Consider the following 26,645-nt stretch of genomic DNA (forward strand, 5'->3'; position numbering starts at 1 on the left):
CTCATTAAAACACTAAATTAAGGAATTCGTGGTTCATCACAGAAGTAAATGAAATTTTCACCATTAAGAACCGAGCTGGTTCAATTATGGCCAGTGTTTGTTCAGTGCTTTGAGGTATAATCGTAATTCAAGGTGTGGTACAGTGAACCATGTCATGGAGTTCCGCATTGGTTCTATAATTACCACCTGCAATTCCAGTAGTTAAAACCCCTGAGAACTTGAGCAAAGACATTATTCCTCTAGTCCAATTTCCTCATTTTGAAATGGCGATAAGTCTGTCCCACCGGGATTTGAGAATTAAATGAAGTTGATTTCATTTCCAGAATCCTCGATCGAGAAATGGGTGCTCAATGAATCGGAGTTTTGTGATTGGTCTTTTCTTTCCAGGACAGGGAGAAACATCGAGTTGTAGTTCAGTCTCATGGAGGATGTGAATTATGTCTTTGCATCTGAAAATTTGCTTAATTTATTTTATTATCTTGCTCTGTCTGTGTGTATCTCTTGGGAGTGAAGCCTGAATGGTGACTTGACATGAATATTTGAGGAGCTTTCTAGCAATATCAGGAGAACTGGTCCAGATCATGTTTAAAGAAGGTTCCTTCTTACTCTGAGAGTTCCGTGGCTCTTTTATTCATACACTAGGGTTTTCATCAATCAGAACTTTGGTGGACATCTCAGTGGATAGAAGCCCTTGAAACTAACTAACTAACTAACTAAATAAATAAAATAAATAGAAATATTAAAGGTAAATTCCCTTTTCCTGTTTCCCAAGACTTTATAATTATTGATTTGTGAATAGGGCTTAAAACCTTCAGTAAGGGAACAACTTAATGACTCATTTGTGTTCTCCTGGTCACAGAATAGATAAAGAAGGTTAAATGACACCCATCTTCTAGTACTTGAAGGCGATGAAATCGAAGGTATAAAAATGGGGCCTAGTGAAATAGTATAAATAATGGAATGGCATTTAGGAAAAAAGGATCTTGGGGAATAATCACTGGAAAAACTTCCTTATGTCTAAGATCAGTTTCTGAGGGGAATGGTGGGAGCCTTTAAGCTCAGAATATTTTGAAATCCGACTCCTTTAAGCGGCAGAGGACAATGATATAGGGTTATTATTATATTTTTAATGAGAAGACAGCAACAGAAGTTAATGCCTCTCTTCCACCCTAGCACCAGTTCACTGAATTGGAACTTGAGGCCATGTCTCTTACTCAAGGAACAGGTGTTCTGGAACCAAAAGACAGTAGTCCCGGGGTGGCTCAGGCAGCCACACATGGTGGCTATTTCTGGAAGCTTTCTCCATAAGCATTTGTAGTCAACAAATAAGGCTGTTGGTAGTTTTTTTCTTCTTTCTTTCCTTTCACCCATCCTTCCTCCCCTTCTTTCCTTTCTTTTCTTTATTTGTTCCTTCTTTCATTCTCTATTCCTTCCATTCCTCTCCATTTTTGGGGGGATGGGGTGCATGTTAGCTTGAACAAACATCTTTCCCCCTGTGAAGAGCGGCTATAGCATTTGGACAGGTTCAAGCCTGGGACTAATGAGAGGGCACGATCCCCTCGTGGCAAAGCCACGTGCAAGTCCCAGAACAATTAGAGCCAAAGTCTATGGTCGTAAACTTGACCTTATGGTCCGAACCTGTAGCTCCACGTGGCTGAGTGACATGGGCTTCGGGAGGTGCAGCAAGTAAACAAAGCTTGATCAGGTGCATGTAATTGAGTAGATTCCATTCCTGGGAGAACATTGTAAACATCTTGACCACGCCCTTACTTTGCCTGGTAGAATCTGGCTATAAAATAAAGACTCGGCTTGCAGGCTGTGGTGCTGTCTCTCTATCAGAGAGGGCAGCGTCCCACCCAGACCCAGCTTTCTTCTCTTGTCTGTCTTTTCTAAATCCTTCACCGCCCCCTCTCAGCCTCACCAAACCTAGCTGAGGTGGTGCAGCACATCCCCCCTTGATGATCAATTCAAAGGGAGTAAAATCAGGTGTCTAGAATGTAAACAAATAGTCTTCTTTAGTCCATCATTACCCCAGATATCCCAATATATTTCACATTTATTAAGTAACCTCTTAACTCTCCACTTGCTTTTGTTATACATCAATTTACAAAGCTATGTCTTCCTGCTTCTGTTCGCTACAGTGCTTTGCTCTGAAATACATGTGAGGACAGCTGAACCACAGCAGCTCCTCCACTGAGGGGGTAAGCAGGGCAAGTGTGACCTTATGTAACAGTTACATGGGAAACAGCTGGGGGAAATGAGAGGTTGGTCTAGCCAAGACCAGCCACAGGAAAGATGTACCCGGGCATCAATCATCATGTTCAGACAATGACCATATTTAAGTTTGTCTTGACAGAGAGAGAAAAGGGAGGGGGAGGGGAGAGGAGGGGAGCATGGGCAAGTACCTGCCCATGCTGTTAGGAAAACATATACACTGGACTTATTTTGACTTTAGACGAACAATCCTGAGTTCTCAGCAGGAATGCTGTTCTGGGAAGTTTGCATTTCTGTTTCCATGCCTGCCCTGGCTCTCACGGTGTGGAAGCAGGCACATGTTTCGTGGGTGGTTTAAAGTTTACATTGAAAAGCACTTTATCAACAAGTGAATACTTTCAGCCATCCAAAAATGCAACTCTCATATGAATCCCTGGACTTTCCATTTCTGGTACTATGTGTGTGTGTGTGTGTGTGTGTGTGTGTGTGTGTGTGTGTGTGTGTATGTTTACATATATATGTATATATATGTATATTGCATAATTCACATTTTTTTGCATATAACCCTGCGAGAAATTGACACAGAAAAATTGTCCTTACCTGAAATCACAGGGGGAAAAAAGCTAAAAAACTTTGCAAAAGACAGGTAATCCGATTAACAAATGTTGAATTAAGATATTTGTTTCTGTTGTAAATTTGATTGGAACTATAAAAGCCTAAGTGGAAGAGAAAACTATTCACAATGTGCACAGGGTGGGGGAAAAGTAGGTTTACTGCTGCCAGTATGGAAAAAATAACACCATAATTAGTAGATAATTCACAGACTCACAACTGTAAACCTACTTTTGCCCCACCCTGCATGTAGCTTTTTTCCTTCAGATTTGAAAAATATAGTTAGATCACATATTTTTCTTTATCTAAATCTCTTTGTTATCTTTATATTTTTTAATTTGGGAAAAAAAAGAAAAGAAATCTAGCTTCTTCTGGTTTGCCATCTAAGCTGGATTTTCTCAGACTTTTACAACGAACTCCATTGATGAAATGCATTCTCTAAAATCTGCAAGATTTGTATTTTGCTGGGAGAAAAAAACAGAGGGGTTGTAGTAATTGAGTAACAGGGAGTAAGCTATCTCTCAGCATTCTGCACATTTTATTAATAACCGAGTGGGAATAGTATTCCTCTGTCTTCTATTTATAGCATAATTGAATGTACTTCACGACAGTAACAGCACATCTGGTCCAACTGCAAAGCACATTGCAATCACCTTCCCTTTTTGAACTCCTAATGCGTTGCAGACTCCGGCAGGATTGCACACGGAATGGAAACAGGCAGCGAAGACCACGAAGGCCACGTCTGCAGGGTTCCCTAGCGAGTGCCACTGTGTGCAAGGCTGGTGTAGGCAGAAACCTTCTTGAATGGGAAAACCCAGAAAACAGCTTAAATGGTAACATAAGTTTAAGAGAAAGGATGTCGGGGCCTTTGGGATCTTGGCCACCAGAGCCAATTAGATGGGTGTTGGCAATGGTTCCAAGTTCATTGCATAATCACACGTTCACATACATCTGTGTATAAACTCCTGAGTTCCTGCCTGTGGACTCAAACTTTGCAGAAGACTGTTTCTCATTAGCCTGGGAAGGAATTTGTTCCACATTTTTTTTAGAATTTTAATGCTAGGAAGAGTGAAAAAAATAATCTATCTGGGTATTGAACTCAAAATACATGAGAACCAAATATAGAAAGCTTGCCATCCAGGGGAGGAACTACTCACAAATTACATTGTCAACTATCCCACTGTCAATACTTGGTGGAACGGACAGATTTCGTCGGAAGCCATAGCAAAACCATTGGGTGATGTTCAAAGTTGATTTGATTGCATTATGCCATTTTAGTTCTGATGTCCTGAAACTTTTAAGTAAATTTAGTTTGGGTTCTAATTTTTCAATAATCACCTTATTCCTATAGTATTTTCCCCTTTATCTTATTATTCAACTCTATCTGTGGCCATAACTACCTGCCTCTCCCAAGCCTGCTTTTCTTCAATAAGTGCAATCATCAACAGAAGAAGGAATGCATTTAACAAGAAAAAAAAGATACAAGAAATGGTTGTAGGGTCCTGCAGATGTTCCCGGCTGAAATTCCAGCTGGCATAGTAGTTGTTCGTGTGGAATGGAATCCCATAAACCAATGAAAGGGGACAATCAGTTTTAGCTGACTCACTTTTTCAATTTCCATTTTCCTAACACAGATGAATCTAATGCAAATTGTTTGAAAATAAGACCCTTACAGCTAAGTACATTACCATATTATGCTGTAGAAAACTAAATTTTCTGGCGACGAGATAAATGTCTGGAAATGCTGCCTTAAAAGGTTGTTAAAATATTTGTTGGAGTTCCTGTCAGTTATTTTGACTGTTGGTGCTATTGGTGCCACAAGTGCCTCAATTTTCTAATGCTCCCTCTCCAAAGAGTGCAAAGGTCTTTACAAACAAGAGAGAAATTAGAGAAGGCCTTACCACATGTTTCCTCTTGCTCAGCAATGGTCACAAGGGGTAGTTGGTAAAATAGTACAGTAGCCTTCCATCATACCACTCTTAAAATGACAGAGATATGGTGTCCTGCACTTAATGAGTAATAGACTGATAATTACAGTAATAGCTATTATTTACTCACTGTTTATTATAATCAGGCGCTTTATGTACATTAACTTTTTTTTCCTCACAAAACTCTATGATATTTGGTGATATGATTAAACTAATTTGACAAATAAGGGCCTTGAGGAAATAGAAATTTAAAAAAAATGCCTAAGTTTGCAAAATTGATGCTGTACCTGGGACTAGCACCAAAATCTGACTTCAGAACCCCTGTGCTCTTAATCACTTGGAAATATTAAGTCATTTGGTGCTTAACTTTTATTGGGATGTAGTTAAGAGATGTTGGAAACAATGGAAAAGATGGAATAGCAGAATGATGGGTCCTTCAATTGAAAAGTGTCAGTATCAACATTTCACAGGCCAACAAGCATTGTTAAGCATTTTGTAAGTGTCGATCATCCTTTTAGCAGCCGAGAATACTGCTATGCGTGCGTAAGGTATTCAGAAAAATATGTGAGAGATACACCGTAAAACAAATAAGGCACTGCAGCATAGTAACGAATACAATAAAAGCACATAGGCAAGTTGCTAAGGAAGCTTATCTAAGTGGTGCTCATTCTGAAAGACACAAAGAGGTCAGGAACTGGTCAGTATGTGAAACAAGCTAATCTATGCAGAGGATCTAATCTCTATCCTTTGGTGTCAAAGGACCTTACTGAAGAAAGTCTCATGATGCACAATTGGGGAATTTCTTAATGAGGGCTTCTCAATCCTCCGCCCTTAAAAGTGAGTGGAAGGGAGAGTGAATGGAGGCATTTTGCAGGCAGCCTTTTCTGCCCTCTTTCTTTGTCACTACCTATTCCTACATCACTCTCCTTTAAATGAAGAGGCGAAAGCCAGGCCACGGTGCTGCGGCCTTGAATGGATACAGTGTGTTGAGACGCCATCAAGGAATAGGAGGGGGTTCAATGTACTTGGGAAAATCCAGGGGCCCTGCCTGAACTTTTCTGGTTCCAGCAACACCTGCTTCGTTAGGCAGCACTGGGTGGACTGAGCTCACCTGTCTTTCATTTTTTTAAAATACATTTTGTTGATGTTTTACAGAGAGGAAGGGAGAGGGATAGAGAGTTAGAAACATCGATCAACTGCCTCCTGCACACCCCCTGCTGGGGCTGTGCCCGCAACCAAGGTACATGCCCTTGACCGGAATCGAACCTGTGACCCTTGAGTCTGCAGGCTGACGCTCTATCCAGTGAGCCAAATCGGTTAGGGCGCTCACCTGTCTTTTAAACATGATTTTCAGCTCCTAGCCTTGAAAAGCCGCCAGACATTTCTCTGCCAACAGCTGATGAGGGCCTCTATTTTCCTCACAGGTGCTGTTCACATAAGTCAGTGGTTCTCAACCTTCTGGCCCTTTAAATACAGTTCCGCATAAAACTATTTTCGTTGCTACTTCATAACTGTAATGTTGCTACTGTTATGAATCATAATGTAAATATCTGATATGCAGGATGGTCTTAGGCGGCCCCTGTGAAAGGGTCGTTCGACCGCCAAAGGGGTCGCGACCCACAGGTTGAGAACCGCTGACCTAAGTGCACATAATTAGCGACACCTATGGACAGGGTGGGGCTTTTAAAAATATTTCCTAGCACCTAAAGAGCTGGGACTAATCTCTCCACATTGTCAACTCATGAAATTATGAATGACGACCCTCTGCGGAGTGTCTGGCAGGAAGATGCTGTTTCACATGTGGCCAGCAGGTATTTGGCCAGCAGATCCATGGTTCACTCAGCAGACGATGAGTGTTCTCCCAATCACCCACTGGCGGTGAGTAAAATTCATCTCGGAGACTCCACCCTGGCCCAAGAGGGCTTGATCCATTGACAAGAAGTTTTGTTAAAGAAAAAGAAAAATAGATATCAGGTCAGGGCAAGGTTCCAAACTAAGTCATAAATGGCACAGCCTTCTGGGACGGAGCAGCTCTGCCAAGTGCAAGATCATTGTAGAAGTTTGTGAAGAGGTTTGGAGGTTTCCTGGACTGAATGTCCCGCCTTCACTGTGGCGTTTGGTCTCACAAAGCCTCTCAACATTTATCTCACAGTGTCCTGTTAAACTCTATTTCCCCCATTTCTAATTCTGGAATAGCCCAGTTCCTTGCATTCTCTAATAAAATGCAGTCGATGTGACATTGACTGCTGAGCCTTAGTTCAGGGACCTTGCAGTTCGGTTCTCACTCTCTTAGAAAGTTGCACCCACCATATTAAGCAGCAGGGATGCCCAGATGGAAATCCCACCGGACTGAGTGTGTATATAAGTTTTTTTTGACTGCCGGACCCTAGCGTGACCGCCATGAGTAATTCCAGGAGACGCTAGCAGAAGAACTGTATGCCTAGACCCCAGAGAACAATCCCGAGCAAATAAATAGCAATTGCTTTAAGCCTCGTAGTTCTGGAATGGTGTGCTATGTAGGAGTAGGTCATTGGTACAACCCCGGACTGGCTCCAGCCTCAGGTGTCTAGGCATTCTGAATTCTGAAAAACCCTAGCACTCTGTGTCTGCTTCTATTATAAAATTCACGTTTCCCATAATCATTGTTCTACCCACTGCGAGACTCTGAGTTCCCTAGAAGCAAAAAGATCCCCAGGCCCTAACCAGTTTGGCTCAGTGGATAGAGTGTGGGCCTGCAGACTCAAGGGTCCCAGGTTCGATTCCCGTCAAGGGCATGTACCTTGGTTGCAGGCACATCCCCAGTGGGGAGTGTACAGGAGGCAGCTGATGGATGTTTCTCTCTCATCAATGTTTCTAACTCTCTACCCTCTCCCTTCCTCTCTATAAAAAAATCAATAAAATATATTTTAAAAAAGAGATGCCCAGGATCTCACAAGAGGCCTGGATACATACTAAGCATTACAGAAATAGCTGTTAATGCACCAAAAATCTGAAGTGCCAGCCCTCCTCAGTACAGGCTCCATCATGCAGATCCTTGCCGGGGTCCAACCCCAGCGGGTCCAGGGGTCCCCAAAGGTGTGGACGGAGTCAGATCCTGTCTCAGCGAGTGTGGTAACCAACCCTTGGGGCAGAAGAAACTTTCACTTTCTGCACTGGGAAGAATGGGAAACCTCATGCCCCATCGGTGTGGCTCACATGAGGTTAAATTTAGCAGCGGTAATAGATGGGGCCTTTTCAGAGGGCTAAGATTAAACGGCCTCTGATGAGCAGTATTTTACTAGCTCTGCCAGTCTAAAAGCCAAGGGAACTCTTTGCTTGCAAATACCATAATGTGATTCCAAGCAAAACCCTGCAAGTTTTGGCTTTGGGTCAAAATGCATTATAAAAATAAAAACATTTGTTTTATCCAAATTCTCTACAGAGTTTTACCCAATATTATCCAGATAAGACAAATTAGTCACTATAGTCTGTAGTTACTTGTATATTCCTGGTAACGTGACTAAAAAAAAAAAAAAAAAGACAGGATAATTTATTAGCCATCTTCAGATTATAATTTCTCCATGTTGATTCTTAGTTTTGCATAATTTTAGCTGGATGAATCCCACTGTTGAATCATTAAATAATAACCCATTTCTAAGCATGGATGCAATGTTACTTTTTTCAATTTTATTAAGGTTGCATTAGCACATTTAATGCTTTTATTTGTCATGTGTGTCATTATGAGGATTACAGGTCATCATTAGCATGAAGGTGGAAGGCACAAATAGTCGGCTGACTAGGGTGTTCAGAAGAAGAAATTTTCAATCCTTGCTTGGTTTTCTCAATGACTTGTTCTTCGTCTCTTTGATCTTAAATGGTTGCCCCTCATTATTTTATTGACAATTCTGTTAATTGAGAAAGACCTTTTTGAAAGACTAATCATATTAACGATGGTTGGAGGTTTCCATAGGAATTATAAATGCCCTCAGATAAAGAGTGTTTCAGCTAAGTAACACGTGATGCTCACGCTGACAAAATGATAAGTAAAATCATGCCCTAGCCGGTTTGGCTCAGCGGATAGAGCGTCGGCCTGCAGACTCCAGGGTCCCAGGTTCGATTCCGGTCAAGGGCATGTACCTGGTTGCGGGCACATCCCCAGTAGTGCAAGAGGCAGCTGAATCGATGTTTATCTCTCATCGATATTTCTAACTCGCTATCCCTCTCCCTCTCCCTTCCTCTCTGTAAATAAATCAATAAAATATATTTTAAAAAATGATAAGAAAAATCTTAACTACATTATTAGGTTTTTCTTTTTATTTTCCAAATGTTTTTAATTAAAAATAAGTCATGATAAATATCATGTTCTTTGTTTTAGTATTTTTCAAATTTCATTAAGCTATAATTAATATACAGAACTGTATAAGTTTAAGGTGTATATAGTATAGTGACATGTTACATATATTGTGAAATATTTGCCACAATAAGTTTAGTTAACAACCATCATCTCATATAGGTACCAAAAAATCAAAATAAAATAAACTTTCTTTCCTTATGATGAGAACTCTAAGGATTTACTCTCTTCATAACTTTCAGACACATTAATTAATTTCAAACACATAAATAGTAGCATTTATTCTATTCATCATGTTGTACATTATATCCCTAGCACTGATTTATTTTATAATCAGAACTTACTGTCTTTTGACCACTTTCACCCTTCCCCAACCCCCTGCCTCTGGTAACCACAAATCTCATATCTCTTTCTATGAGTTTTTATTTGTGTTTTTTTTTCATATATTTCACATATAAGTTAGATCACACAGTATTTTTATTTCGCTATCTGACTTATTTCACTTAGCATAATGCCTTCACAGTCCATCCATGTTGTCACAAATGGCAAGATTTTTTTTTAATGGCTGAATAATAGGCCACATCTTCTTTATCCATTCATTTATCAATGGACAGTTAGGTTGTTTCCATGTCTTGGCTATTGTAAATAATGCTTCTATGAACATTGGGTGCAGGTATCCCTTTGATATAGTGTTTTTATTACCTTGATTACATTTTCAGAAGTGGGATTGCTGGATCATATGGTAGTTCTATTTTAACTTTTTGAGGCACCTCAATACTCTTTTCTGTAGTGGCTGTACCAATTTAGAATCCCACTAACAGTGCATAAGAATTTGTCATCACGTCATATATATATATATATATATATATATATATATATATATATATATATAATTGATTTCAGAGAGGAAGGGAGAAAGAGAGATAGAAACATCAATTATGAGAAAGAATCATTTATTGGCTGCCTTCTGCACATCCCCTACTGGGGATTGAGCCTGAAACCCAGGCATGCGCCCTGACCACATGCCTAGGAATTGAACTGTGACCTCCTGCTACAGTGTCTGAGCTCTTGTCATTTTAATAATAGCCATTCTAACAGGCATAAAGTGATATTGCATTTTGGTTTTGATTTGCATTTCCATAATGATTAGTGATCTTGAGCATCTTTTCATGTATCTGTTGGCAGGAATTTTATTAACCAAATATTATTTGTTGGTATTAATGTTTAAAATTCTAGCATTTGTTAATTTTTTTAAACTTTTAGCAAAATCATTAATGGTCAGATTTTTTTAAATTGCTTCAGAATTCCTTATCAATATGTATTGTAACTTTTTTATCTATTTTACTTTCTACTGTGGAACAGTAGATCCATCTGGTTCAAAAAATATTCACATCTTTACTAAATTGCTATAATTTTGGCAAATGTGAATTCAACTCTTCATTAATGAGCTCTTATTAATTTGAAAAAATTAATCCATATGATTTTGACTCATTGACACAGTAATACAAGCAATTAATGTTTTATAAGCTCCACTTGATTGCTGAGAAAATTTTGAGACACCTTTTACTGTGATATATTTTTCTGAGGATAAGGACGCTTATTTTTACAGGTTGGAAAAAATGAGGGGCTCAAAACTGAGCAAAAATATTGACCCTCATCATGGTAGGGGATGTAAAACAAACTTCTTTGGGACAAGAGATAGTATCGGTGCTGAAGGATACCCTAGACCAGCGGTTCTCAACCTGTGGGTCGCGACCCCTTTGGCGGTCAAACAACCCTTTCACAGGGGTCGCCTAAGGCCATCCTGCATATCAGATATTTACATTATAATTCATAACAGTAGCAACATTACAGTTATGAAGTAGCAACAAAAATAATTTTATGGTTGGGTCACAACATGAGGAACTGTACTTAAAAGGCCAGAAGGTTGAGAACCACTGGTCTAGGGCAGTGGTTCTCAACCTTGGCTGCACATTAGAATCACCTGGGAATCTTTTTAAAATCCTGATTTCTGGGCCTCATCCTCCGGAAATTCTGTTTCTTTGTTATGGGGTGAGGCCACAACATTAGTAACAAAGAAACAGAATTTCTGGAGGATGAGGCCCAGAAATCAGGATTTTAAAAAGATTCCCAGGTAATTCTAATGTGCAGCCAAGATTGAGATCCACTGCCCTAGACAAATAGACTAACTTTGACTTCTAGGTAGTATACACTTTCTGAGTGAGATTACCCTCCAGCCAACATGAGACAACAGTGACAAGCAAGCTGACTTGCCTCCCAAATACTGTCAGAAGGCTTAGATGACCAATGACTAAATTAGAGATGTGAGTCAAACTTTTGTAAATTGAATGCTTACTGATTCTGTAACATTCCTGTAGGTGGGTGAGCTAGGGAATGAATCAGTTTTGTGTTCTCTGTTGACCTGGCTGCCAAATAAACTCCACCTACACTGGCTGGTCCTCAAAGCATCCTACCAGAGCAATGAATCAGCCTCAAAGCTAAACCAGGGGACACGGAGCTCTGAAGTTCGCTCACTCTAGAAGTGCCCAACTGGGAGGTGGGATTGGTGAGATTTACAACCACTGACTTGGAATTTTGAGTCACGGTGAGTGCCAACAAACTCACATAAATCCTGGGAGCCCTTGAGTTTCATAGTCCTATTTATAATGCTGGGGCAATAGCCCAACATTTATTCCACAGATATAAAAATAAAGATTATTAGAATTCTTTACACTAAATTTAGACATGGAGAGTGAAAATTTAGCAGAGCTGATCTTTCCTTAACCATAAATAAAGAAGAGAAAGATTGATTCAGCTGTCTAACCTAATATATTGTTTTTATAGGTATGTGGCCAAAACTCTGTAGTAAAAAAACATGAAATTTTGACTCACAAACCCTAGATTAAGACCCAATCTGCTGATTACTAGTTATCCAGTGTTGGGAAATGACAACACTCTCTATAGCCTTGGTTTTTCTAGTTGTTGCACAATGCATGGCCAAGTTATTATGATCCATTGAGGCACTATGTCTGGAACCTTTTATAGCCATAAAACACTATTCCCATTTATTTTTAGAAATGCATGTGCAAAATTTGGAGTAAAGACCTAGGTACCAAATTTAGTGTGATTAAAATTCAGGAATATCCAAATATGTTTTATGTTTGAAAATGTTTCAAGATCTGCAGTATCACATTTCAATCTGTTCCTAAGCATTAAGAACAACTATGTCTTCACTTCATAACCCAAATTCACTTCCCCCAATACAAGTGCCCCCAACACCAGCATATCCATTGGCAGCTAGAAAATTATAGCTATACACAATGAAAGAAGCCAAAGTCCCAATTCAGCACTAAATCTGAGACATGATGCTTCATTTTCTCCATACAAAGTCTTATAATCTGCCCATTAATCTCTACATGCTTGATTTTGAAAATCAAACTATACTTAGAGGGGAAAAATTCTATCAGTCATTGTTAAAAACAAGGGTCTTTCTGTGTCTTGAATGTTTTGGATTTCTTTCATTTGTACAGAAAAAGTTGCATATTTGAGTCATATGTGAATTCAACTGGAACCTGTTATTTTTTTTTTGTGCTAGAGGTCTTAGAGGACTCCACAAATCAGAAACTGTGGTTGGTCACCCTAGCTTTGGGACATCTGGATGACTTTGCTCATGGTAAGGTTCATGAGAAATATGTAGAGATTTCCTTCCCCCATGGTTTTACTACCCCATCCACAATCATTGGTTTTCATTCTAGGAGCTAGTTTGGCTCACGCTCAGGTAACTGAATTATACAATTTTTAAGGGCTGCGAGTGGGGAGAAGACTATTGACATGAAGAAGAAGTTAGAATAAAATGTTATAATCACGTTTGAGAAACATGGCTGCTTACCCAGTTCTCACATTAGCAAACAAGACCTCCCTTGTCTATTAAATAGGAATTTGGACTAAATGCAATTCTATTTTTTTAGGAACCTTCATGGTGTTTTCCATAGTAGCCATATCAATTTACATTCTTATCAACAGTGAACAGTGTTCCCCTTTTCCCAATCCTCCTTAACACTCGTTTGTTGATAGCCATTTTGACAAGTATGAACTGATATGTCAGTGTGGTTTTGATTTTTTTTAAAATATATTTTATTGATTTTTTACAGAGAGGAAGGGAGAAGAATAGAGAGTAATAAACATCAATGAGAGAGGAACAACGATCAGCTGCCTCCTGCACACTCCCCACCGGAGATGTGCCTGCAACCAAGGTACATGCCCTTGACCGGAATCGAACCCGGGACCCTTCAGTCCACAGGCCGACACTCTATCCACTGAGCCAAACAGGTCAGGGCTGGTTTTGATTTTTATTACCCTGATGATAGTTATGTTGAGCATCTTCTTATATGTCTGTTGGTCATGTGTATGTCCTCTTTGGATAAATGTTTATTCATGTCCTCTGCCCATTTTTAAGTCAGATTGTTTCATGCTGAGCTAATATTTTGAATATTAGTTCCTTTTCATATGTACCATTTGCAAATATCTTCTCACCATTCAGTAGTTTGACTTTTTGTTTTATTGTTGATTCCCTTGAGTTAGGCAGCCATGCGTAACTATCATCACTTGGCCCATAGTAAGACAAATAAATATAAAATACTTAAATGTTTACAAGTTTGGCACAAAAGAAATGTAAACACAAGAAGCAAGAGCTCTCCCATCTTAAAGCACTAGTGAATTTGATCTAAGCTGGGTTCTAGAATCTGACCAAATTAACATTTTCAGCAGGTATTTCAGTAGTGGATATAAGAAAACTAGTGTGTCAGGGTTCTCCAGAGAAATAGAACCAAACTGATATGCACTCTCACATATCTCCTTCCTTCCTTCCTCCCTCCCTCCCTCCCTCCCTCCCTCCCTCCCTCCCTCCCTCCCTTCCCCTCCCTCTCTTTCTTTCTTTCTTTCTTTCTTTCTTTCTTTCTTTCTTTCTTTCTTTCTTTCTTTTTTTCTCTCTTTCTTGTACTTTTTTCTTTAAAGAAATTGCCTTACCACACAATTGTGGGGATTTGCAAATTTAATGTCCGTAGGTCAAGCTGTCAGTCTGCAAAATCAGATAGGATGTATGATGCTATCGTTTTAAGGCAGAATTTCTTTCTTTCTTTTTTTTTTTTTAAACCTTAGTTTTTGTACTTAAGGCTTTTCATTGATTGGATGAGCCCTCCCACAGTATCCAGGGTAATCATTACTTAAAGTCAACTGATTGCAGATGTGAACCACATGTACAAAATTTCTTCACAGCAACACCTAGATTTGTGATTGATAAAGACCTGACTACTATAGTCTAGCTCTAGGCCAATTTAAGACACAAGACTAACCACCACGAGTAAAAGGAAATGGGTGCTGACTTAAACAATATTCCCTTTTCTATTAAATTAATTAGGGACTCAACAAAATAGAATTAACTCTCTAAAATTTGGCAGAGTGAAAAACGAATTTACATTTCTGCCTAGTAGTGTAGTTTTAGTGTAGTTTCTTGAATCTCATTTATTGTCACTTCACCTACTGATAGAGGCAAAAATGGCTTGGGGATTGAATAGATAATTTTTCCCCCAGTAGCATTATGCTTAGGAAAATTTAAAAGGTATATGGGTCTATGATTATACATAGTCTAATGTAAAAATTCATTGAATTAAGTTGTTTTTTCAATTAAAAGGGCATAGACACATAGAATCCTAAAATTACATGGGATATTTTAAGATGATCATGTTCAACCTTTTACCCAATGCCATACATTAATTTACTTAATCTTGAAAATTTTAGTAAAATATTTCTTGGGTAATGGGTGGATTACCACTTTAAAAATCAGCTTACTCTTAAGTTTTGAAGGGCTCATTATTAGAAAGATTTTTTGCAAAGTGGTCTATATCTACCATCCTATTAGTTCCATCCACTGACTCCTCTGCTTTATAAAGAAACATTCAATAATATATCAATTCTCATTGTGTTCTCAGGATCAAGGGAAAAATCATCCAGGATTAATTAAATGGATTTTAATTGAATGAAATGTATATGATGGATTCTAGATGAAGTTTTAGCATGGTGCCATTAATTTAAAAAGCTCAGGCAATTGTATTTTTGATTGATCTAATAAAGCCTTGTGATAAATTTAAGGGCAGGATATAAATACTCATAGCTCTATCATAATTACCTTTTTTGCCTACTGTTTCACAACAAAAAGGGTCAGAGTCTTGTTAATAAGTGGAGAATGAATTTATCATGCAAGCTAGGTACTCAGAATTGGAAGAAAATTAACAGCAATGATGACAAACTATGTGAGTTATGAATTTAAGAGAAAACCAGACACCATCTGAAGACAGTCATTTTCTCTCCCTCTTCCTCATCAATCCAATACAGAATTAGAATTCATCCTTTCTTTCTTTAACCAGAATGTGAAGGCACAGGCGGGAGCTGAAAACAGAGACTTCAATGTTCTGTGGGGAAAAAAAATTGCAAACCACAAAGAAGGCTGAGTAGGAGTGGGTTCTCAGGGGCTTCCGAATGGGAAGAGTTTCAAGGAAAGGACCATAAAGAGGTCAACAGAGTAAAGTGGAGGGTGCCTACAATCTTCTCGAACACCCCCACCTCCTCTTAATTTTGAAATATTACTGAAAATATTTTCACCAGTGAAAACATTCTCTTCAAATAAGGTTGTTCAACCAAACTGAAGGTGAAGATAAAACCCTGTATATAAATGTTCAGGGGAGCTGTATTCATAAGGTCAGAATACTGGAACAACCCAGGGATGAATGGGTAAACCAGCTGGCGCATCCATACCATGGAATACTATTCAACGACGAAAAGAACAAACTATTGGTAATGAAACAACTGGTACCCAAGGGATTATGTTCAGAGAGAAAAAAAATGTCCAAAGAGTCACTTACTGTGATTCTATTTATATAACATTCTTAGGTGACACATTCTCTAGGCCTTCATATAACATTCTTTAAGCCTCGTGGCAGGGGATGGGGAATGTGGGAACAATACAGGATCTTTGTGGTAACAGAACTCTTCTGGGTGTGAAATTAAACCATAGTTTTGCCAGATGTTACCACAGAGGGAAACCAGGATCTCCCTGCATTATTTCTTTTGATCTCAAAATAAAATGCTTAATTAAAAAAATTAGTTGGGCATATTTGTGAGTATACTTCTGGGTCATCTATTCTGTTCTGTCTATTGGACCATGTCTACCATCTACCAATTCTATACTCTCTTGTTTGCTCTAGCTATCATGCTAAGCATCAATAGAATGACTCCTCTCACTTTCTTCTTTTATTTTCAAGATTTAACTATTCTATATAAGTATGTAACCTTTCCTTATAAACTTCAAATAAGCTTGTATTCACTTTGGGCAGGACAGGAGAAAACATCTGGTCCTCAGAGCTTCGTCGGTTAAGAGAAGAATCCAGTTCCTTGAACCTTACCATGCTCATCAAAGAAGAGAAGGCAGGCACCCTGCTTTCAAAGCACTCCATATAATCGCCTCAATCTATCTGCCTTTTCCACCTTAATTCTCTTTTCTCAGTTCTCCTCAAAGGAATGCTGTGGACTCCAGTTGGACTGCCGCGCTCAGTAGCTTCGCCTCCATGCCTTAACTCACCCCATGATAAATAAAGTGCACGCTTTGCACTTGAGTGCTCAGACTTCCTTGCCACTGTTGAGCATCTCCGTGAAAATTCAGCAGTAACGTCTGTCTGGGCCACTAACTTGGGATATACTATTATTCACCCGCCTCCCCCCCTCTCTGATACTGTCTTCTTAATGAAAGAGACAATGTATTTTGGTTGGTAGTCTTTTTTGCTTGATTGTTGTATGTTTCGCAACATAAAGGCATATGCTAGATGCTGGATAAGTGTTTTTTAAAAGAATGAATGATATGTTTGTTTTTTCTATAAATTCCTATAAATGCAGGATCTGCTCTCTGGCTTCCATCTTTCAGGAAGGTAGATACGGACAGAAGCCTTCCTTCCTTCTCTACCCCCAAAGCTTATCGCCCAAAACCAACAGGGCTGAGGGCTTCTGGGAAGAGCAACCTTTATCCAACATGAAGAATTCAGAGGCTTATCCTTCAACCCTTAGTAATAAACCCTTCAAACCTTGCATTCTTTTTATTATAAACAAGAAGCCATTCTCTGAGTATCTCAAGATTCCTCAGATATCAGGAAGCCAAGGGAAGCCCTGCAGAGGTTGCTCGGGACAGGAATCTGACTCTGGATGTTTCACTGAGAAGCCAATCTCCTGAGCTCAGGGAGGTTCTCCTCTCTGATTTCTTTCCAACGGCCACCAAGAAACCCTAAGGCAGGAGATTTAAGCTCTCCTTTGCTCAGGTGAGCCCCGAGCTGCAGTGAAATTTAGAGGATTTCTACTTCAGGATACAACACACACGTAAGAGGAAACTGGGTGAGGTAGCCCAGAAGAAATTGCAACAAGGGGACCTGAATGGAGAAGGGAGTTTCTGTCTTTTCCAACACACGACCTCAGCAAGGAAAAAAGCAACGAAAGTCACGGATCATGTGATTCTCTGCTTTCCTTGCAGTTGTCAAAGGGAGTGCAAGTTCGAAGACCTGGTATATTGTTTTGAACATTCGTCTTTACCTCATCCCTGTTTTTATCAGCCCATCAAGTTATAATGACTTTTCCTTCAAAATGTCTATGAAATTGTCCCTTCCTCACTCCCCTATCCCCATGGCTACCTGCACAGAACATTGCAATTCATTAATAGTATGCTTTCCCCCTCATAACATTGCTCTTGCAATCCATGCTGCAGAGAATATTCATACTGATATTTGTAAAACATCTCTTTCATCATATTTCTTCATCTTTAAAATTTTCCAAATCCCATTAACCTTTTGAGAGATTGTTAAACATTTCCTTCCAAGTGTTTCTAATTGTCTTCACAGTGAACCCTTGTCCCCAGTTCTATCCAGCACATCTTTGAACTCTCCTATTTTATTTATTTATCTTATTTTTTAAAATATATTTTTATTGATTTCAGAGAGGAAGAGAGCGGTAGCAACATCAATGATGGGAAAGATTCATTGATTTGCTGCCTCCTGCATGCCCCCCAGTGGGGATTGGGCCCACAGCCCATGTGCCCTGACTGGGAATGGAACTGTGACCTCTTGGTTCATAGGACAATGCTCAATCGCTGAGCCACAGCGGCTGGCAGAATTCTCCTATTTTTAGATTTAAATCTACATTGTAATGCATGCTAACTTTGCATTTTATACTATCATACATTTTTGTGTCTTTTAATACACAAATAATGTTTCAGATTACTTGCCAATTAAAGTACTTACCTCTCTTATCAAAAAATTTTTTTGAGTAAAACTGATGCCAAAAAGGATGAACCATATTTATTTGACAACTTTTATTTCCATCACGTCTACTGTCTCCTTCCTTGCAATGTGCTCACAGGACGGAGAATGAGCCAACTCTGCAGCTGGTGCTTGATCACCCTGCTCAGAGCCCAGCAGCCCTGGCCTCCTCCTGTCCCTTCTCTAACTGTGCCCCCTGCTGCAGCCAGATTCAGCCTCTCCCTTTCCCTTAAAGGGGCCTCCAAATAAGACAGCACTTGGTTCTTACACCCAGTTTAATGATGACATCTACTGCCCTACCAACCTAGCACCCCATTAGGAGACTTCCCCCAGCGACTCCTGGCTCCTTCCCAGAGTATTCCTCTGCGAACTGTCCAACAGGGGTTCCCACTTCGCTCCCTCTCCCCTCCTCCTCTGGTTCCTGGGGCTGTTGCATGCAACTCCCCTCCGCCTGGGATGCCTACTGACACCTCCACTATGGCTGCAGAGCTGGAATGCTGGTGTCTGCTTGGTTGCTTCTTGGCTGAATTCTCCTCGGCACAACAGAGAACGCACTGTGACTCTTATCAAGACTTTACTACAAACCAAGAGATCAGGTATTGCCCCTTAGATGGGATCATAACTAGGCCTAGAAATGGCTCTACTCGGAGAGCCGGTCCTCACCAGCTTTCTTATCACTCCCGCCTGTTTCCAATCTGGAGTCCAGATGTCAGGGATTACTTAACCACAGAACACGTATTTCCCAAAAAAGCAATTTTCAGACATAGGGATATTTTAATGTAGATTTAGAAAAGCAAAAGTCAAACTTAATCACCAGTGCATTTGGTTCTGCTGTTACAAAAAAAAAAGAAAGAAAGAATCGTTAGTCATAATTGGCCATAAAAGTAAAAACTCTCACAATTGACATAGTAAAAAGAAAATCAAGCATAGTAGAAATAATCAACACAAAATGAAATGAACAATAAAACACAGTACACAGTAAAATTTGTTGTAAGTCCAACACTGCTAAAAGAATTACCTTAAAGTTATCACTAAAAATAAAATGAAATTGAATATTACAAAAATAATTTTAAACAAGCAAAAATAAGTAAAATTTCATACAGTGTTAAAAAACAAAAGCACCTTCACAGAATCGATCCGAATTTTTTACATGGAAAATTTGTACTTTGTAGACATTATGACCACAAAAGATAGCTCAGAATTGCATATAATTAAACTTGATTTAAACAAAAATGAGATCTTCTTAAAATTTACACGGAAAATAATTTATGCAGATAAAAACAATTGCAGTCGAGTAAGATAATTTTGTTTTTAATGTGAAGTGATTTAATTCTAAATAGCAAACTGATGAAGGAATTAAAGTGCCATAATGCAATTTACTCCAGAATACTTTTCCAATTAAAAAAAAATCAGTGTTAATATATATAAGTGTAGTGAAAAAATATCCTCAGTCTAAAAACAGGCCTATCCTCATGGAGTGAGCATCGAGCTAACTGGTTGCCACCTCAGCAGCTGCTGGGGTCGTTCTGCTGTCATGGGTCCCAACCCCACCAAAAAACGTCCTCACTTGCCAAGCTTGCATTCCAGTAGATATGTTTGAAGTTATAACGTGCACACGCTCACACATAAGCACACACAAACACGCGTGGTGGTTAGAGTGGCTAAACAAAATAGTCTTCTGAGATGCAGTGGGATCACCTATTCCTGGAAATGGAAACTCATCTGCTGGGTCTCACAGCTCTCCAGCTGCAGCTGGCTCCAGGGTCAAGAGCAGTGAAATAGCTCTTCACCCAGTGCCTTTCTGCAAGAGAAGGAATGGTCACTGGGAAAGGCCAAGTGACTTGTGAGACTGGCTGGACAAGTTGAGAAGGAGCGGGATAAGAACATTGTGTTCCTACCTCTCAGAGAGCTTCTGGCGGGGTGGGAGAATTCTCAAATTCTCACTGTGACTTACTCTTAGTCAGGCTTGAATATCATTTTAAAGACAAGAGATCTTTTTCTGCTGCCTTTCTAGCTCACATCTCAGGGAGCACAGCCAGTTTGGTTCAAAGTTAGGAGAGTCTCACGCAGCACACAGCCCTCGCCCTGGCGTTCTGCCCAGACCTTTCTTTGCAGCAATGCTCCAAGGGTTGGGTAACCCTCATGACTAGCCCATTTCTCAGAACTGCTTGTCATGTAGTTCTCCTGAGGCTGTTCATATCACCTGGCTTTAGATGTATAAATCACCACCCGAGTTTAAACGTCTTACACAATTTTGGTGCATTCTCTCTCAAATGAATTAGCGTTTTAGTAGTGGACTCCTGGGAATATATGTCTTACTGATTTAATTTTTAATTCATTTAATTGTTTTGGGATTTACATTATGGCATGCTGGTCAAATTTGTAGGGGGTATGAGGCATGGAGTAATTGCTAGATTTAGATGATAGAATATATAACAAAAATGATTCTGATAAATATATGTGTATAAAATATGTGTTTATGCATGTGTGTGTGTGAGTGTGTGTGTGTGTGTGTGTGTGTGTGTGTGTAGAGAGAGAGAAAGAGGCATTGCTACTTCACACCTTATGTAAGCAACCAACCAACAAAAAATTATATTCCAGATAAATTACAGGTTGTAAATTAAATGTTAGGGTAAAACAATAAACACTTTAGAAAAATACCTTTATCACTTTAGAATAGGCAAATATTTCGTAAACAGGACACAAAAGTGCCAAACATAAAGGTAAAAATGATATATTGGGCCATAGAAAATTTAAGAAATCCTGAATTTAAGATTAATTGAGCTTGCGTAACCCACGGACACAGACAATAGGGTGGTGAAGGCCTGGGGCAGGAGGCGGGGCAGACTGAGAGAGGTCAATGGGGGAAAAGAGGACATATGTAATACTTTCAACAATAAAGATAAAAAAAACAGGTTAATTGAGCTAAGACCTCTCTGAACTTTGATTCTCCCAAATGTAAACTGAAAAGGTTGTTTTGTAAAGACCCAAAGAACCACTTACATCCTGAAATTACATTTTACATTCATCAATTAAATCTGACATTAATTAAAAATTAAGAAATTCTGAAAATTAAGAAGTTAAGACACAACTAAGTGAAAATACAATGCACAGAGTGGGATAACGTATTTATAATAAATATATTTTAAAGGGATTTGTATCTAGAATATATAAAGAACTCCAACAAATTGAAAAAGGAAAATTACCCAACACAAAAGTGAACAAAAGACTTTAATACATATTTCACAAAAAGACATTAAAATCACCCATAATCATCTCAAAAATTAATGATTAATACTAATTAAAACCTCCATGTGACACCACAACACACATGCTACAATAACTAAAATGAAAAGTGTGAAAAATATCAAGTGTGGCAAAGATATAAAGCAACCAGAACACTCATACATACGTGGTGCGTGGTCAAGTTGATTCAACCACATTGGAAAAGTGGGTAGCAATATCTACTGTTACTAAACACATATCCACCACTTCTTACTTAGTAATATCATTGTCTTTCATAAATATAATATTGGGCAAAAGAAGCCTGACCAAATTAGTGTATATTAATGATTGCATATATAAGGTCTAACAAAGGGCAAAGTTATTATTATAAGTCATGATTGAGATTTCCCAAAGGGAGATAGGTATTGACTGGAAATAAAGGAATGGGGGCTTCTAGGATATTCTAAAAATATTCTGTTCTTTCACCTCAGTGCTGGATGGGTAGGTATAATTAATTGGTTAAAAAATTATCAAGGTGTACACTTGGGTACCCTTGTTTATTTATCTTTTTGATACTGTAGTTCAATAAAAATGTTTACAAGTCTTAAAATAAATGGGAGCAGGAAAATTATAAAGGCCTTTACTTAGGTACAAAAATTAATTGCCAATTAGAGAGATGTTAGCTTTATGGCAACACATGGAAAAAGGCCTATGGGTTTTAATTGATTATCATTTCGATTCAAGACAAGAGTGGGATGTGGAGGCCAAAATTACAAAACCTAATTTTTCTCTCTAATACTAGAATTAAATGTACTCAAAATGTAAAGGTTCCCAGGAAGTGTACAATACAGCCTTTTGGGTTTACAGTTGGGAGAATCAAAGCCCAGAAACGCTGTAGCACAATCAAATGTGGACAAAATTTTTCAAAAGATTTGGAACTGCATATCATGCTTTCTTACTCCCTTACCGAGAGAACATTCTTTTAGATCCATGGTTCCCAAACCTTGCTGAGCACAGGAATAATCTTTGGAAAGTTTAGGGGGGGAAATTGAGAAGCTGCAGGTCACGCTGACACAACAGGTTGGGGACCGCTGTTCTGGTCTATTCCGGACTGCTGTCCCAGGAAAAGAAATCTATGGTTTCGCTTTACTCAGTCCTTCATTCGCTGTGATTGATTACTCCATGCAGTTTCTGTTTCTTGCACGGCAGTTTGTTTGGCAGTGGTTAAACACATTTGTAACATAAACCATACCAACTTTCTGGTCAGAGCATTTCCTCCCTTCTGCATATTAAATATTTTAAAATTATATTCTAAATGAGAAAACGCAAAGCTATTTTCAAAAAAAGAAAAGAAAAAGAGAGAGAGAGACAAACTTCACTGTGGTGAGAAAGGGACTGGAGTCTTGGTGTTCAAATGTCCATGCCCTGAATGGGACAAAACCCCAAGTCACTGGCAAAGAACTCACTGGTAAGAGAGAGGAGACTAAACCACAGTGCAGCCGTGAAGGATGAAAGAAAATATATTTCAACAGTGTGGAGACAGCCAGAAGGAAGGGTGGGGGTGGAAGTGGGCAAAGGGGAGCAAAATGGGGAGAGAAAGAGTCTTGACTTTGGGTGGTGAGCACACAAGGCAGGATGCAGATGATGTTTTATTGAGTTGTACCCTTGAAACCTATATGGTTTTATTAACCAACAAGAGGCCTGGTGCACAAAATTTCGTGCACTGGGGGTTGGGGGGTTGGTTCCCTCAGCCTAACCTGAGCCCTCTCGCAGTCCGGGACCCCTTGCTCCTTACTGCCCACTTGCAGTGGAGGTAGGAGAGGCTCCCGCCACCGACACTGTGCTCCCCAGCCATGAGCCCGGCTTCTGGCTGAGCAGCGCTCTCCCTGTGGGAGTGCACTGACCACCAGGGGGCAGCTCCTGCATGGAGCATCTGCCCCCTGGTGTTCAGTTCACATCATAGCGACCGGTCGTTCCACTGTTCAGTTGATTTGCATATTAGGGTTTTATTATGTAGGATGTCACCCTAATAAATTCAGTTAAAACAAAAACACACACAATGCAGCAGTGGCCCAGGCCTGGGACCACAGCTTACACAAAGTTGTGTCACTGAAGTGCTAGTCTATGAGTCCAGTGACTAGCCCCTGCTATCCCAGTCACAAGCAGCATGGGAGACAAATAAGAGACCTATTTCTGCACTGCTGAGAGAGGCGCATGGGGGCAAGGAGGGGACAGTAAGGTAGCACAGAGAGAGAATACAGTTCCCACACAAGGTAACTTTGTAAAGAACTCAAAAGCACATGAAGAAAATTACTTGAAAAAGAGAGCCAACAAAGTAAATAATTTCAGATGGAAAGTTCAGAGAATAATGAAGGAAATAGAAAAATGTGTAAAATGATATTACAATTTTTAAGGTTTAAAAAAAGAGGGGGGATCATTAACTAAAAATAGTACTATGGAACAGAACAGGTTGGGTACTAACAATAGGTAATGTGAAAACCAACCAAGACAAAATCTTAAAAATAAAAAACACAGTCATTAAAATAAAAACTCAATAGAGGGAATCAAGTCTAAGCTGGTCATGAATGAGGATAGAATTAGTAAACTAAAAGCATGGATGATTTCATAAATAGAACTCCCGGAGTTGGCCATTTTATATATACCATGGCCAATTTATATTACATATAAATGATTGATTGTTAGATATAGATTATCTTAAAGGGACCCTAGAAGTTGATGCTACTTTATTGTCTCCAACTTACAAATGAAGGCAAATATGGCATCTAAAGATTAGAATCCAGACTATTTAATGAGGGATTTAATCTTCATTATGTTTCTTACTCTCATTAGAATGTCAAGATTTCTGAAACCAAAGAAATGGCTTTCTAATGGTGAGATTTCAGGCACACGTCGAAAAGACATGGGGCAGATAGCTGGGCCTCTCCAGAATCTCTGAATGCAAACCTTTACTGAGTGCACGTCACTGGATAGCAGTACTTGGTCTCCTAAAATTTAGTTTGGATGCTGTTAACGCAACTAATTCTACAATATAACATGAAGTTGTGAGGAAAAAAAACTGACAAAATGATGGAGGGATATGTGCAAAAGAAAAAGTAAGTACTAAAAAAAGAAAAGAGGGAAAAAAAGTCTAGCTTTGGCGACTCCCAGTGTGCATGTGCATATCTGTGTGTGTTCCACCAATGACCATACACCGTCCAAATGATCAGGGTCCCCCAACCTACTCCTGTCAGATGCTCATTCTTTATCACTTGCAACATCTGTTAAATATTTTTCTAGCCTCCACCAAGCCCTTCCCACGCAGCTAACTGCCAGGCATTCATTTTATCTACATCTGAAGAAGAAAGACGTAGATGAGTCAACTATGCCAGCATTTTAATGTGTGGTGTGAAAGAAGTGTGGGTGTTTGCAAAGTTGAGTTTTGCTCACTCCCCCGAGCTGGGGAACCTTTTGGGGGATGACATACAATTTGTCCACTAAGCCTTAACGTCTATCCTGGTTAAGAAAGGCACTTCCCCAAAGGCCCCGTGTCAAAGCAGAGGAGATGGATTGCAAGGGAATTAAGCCCAGACCAGAATGTATCTATCATTGGGCCTATGTGGCTATGTCGATTCCTCAAAGAGAACATGGAAGATTAAATGGGTTCTGGCTCAGAGTTTGGGGTCAAGGGTCATACCCACAACTACATTCCAAGTATTTTGTGGGGTAGGAGATGCAAGGGTCGGGAGGGAGGAATGACAGGATGTGATGTGGGTGCTGCCCTGTCTCAACCACATTCGGTGGAGGAGCCAGCATTCGTTTTCCGGGAGAGCCCGAAGGAAGACAGGGTGAGGAGCTGGAGCAACTCACTCTCTCATGCTGTCCTGACATGCTCCCCCTTTCTCCAGACAGGAAATTCCATCTAGCACCATGTTTCTGGCCTTCTCTCCTCCTTATCTCTCTCATATCCATTAGGATCAAGATGCTGAGAATGTCAGAGAACTTTGAAATGACTTTTCTTACGAAGCCTTGAACCCCAAAAAATCTATATATATCCTGTATTGTGTCAGTGCTAAGTACGAATGCATATGTGCATGAAATACAATCAGGATTGGTGTTGGGTCCCAAAGTTGGCCTCAGGAAAGTACATCTTCAGACACCAAGCCACAAGAGGCCCCCTGACCAGAACCAAGAGAGGTTGCCATGAAGAATGGTCACGAGAATTTGCACAATTGTGCTGCCTGAGCCCAGGGCCATGCTCTAATGCTCTAAATGTTCTAAAAGGGCCAGTCAGCAGGGATTTCTACTGAGCAGAGAGAGTACCCAAGCTGAAGGGACTGAGAAGATTTTATGTGTCTGAGCAAGAGACACTAAGAAAGAAAATGATTTTAGGAGCTTAAAATTTCTGAGCCTAAAAAAAAAAAAAAAAGGTTCTTCTCAAATTTATGAAAACTAGAGAACCATGAGTAAAATGTTCTATTTTAATTTTTGTTCCCAGATCTTTATTACAACTCATCTCTGAAGTGAGTGCCCCAGTAAATTCCATTTGAAATCAGCAACTGGGCATTTGCATGCAGAAAGAATGTTCGCAGGCTGCGTGTGTGCCTGTGGCTACCTAGAAACAGAATTTAGCTACATCTGTCTGAAGTTCCATAGCACATCTCCTACAGAGAATCCATCACCGGCACAGGGTGTAAACGCAGAGTGGGAAGGAAGGAAAAGATTGAGGCTACGAGCAACATTTGAAGACACTTGCAGGTACTTATGAGTTTCTCAGAGCAAATGAACTACGAGCCTTAATTTTCTAATTTGTAAAACTGCAACAGTAGTACCTATTCTATCATCTCAGTCAAGAGAGTAATGGATAGAACCAAATAAGGCAATTGTCTTAGTCTGCTCAGGCTGCTATAACAAAATAGCACAGACTGGGTGGGTTAAGCAACAGCTGTTTATTTGTCGTAGCTTTGGAGCCTGGGAAGCCCAAGATCA

This window comes from Myotis nattereri (assembly GCF_964212035.1).
Source record: "Myotis nattereri genome assembly, chromosome: 19".
NCBI lineage: Eukaryota > Metazoa > Chordata > Mammalia > Chiroptera > Vespertilionidae > Myotis > Myotis nattereri.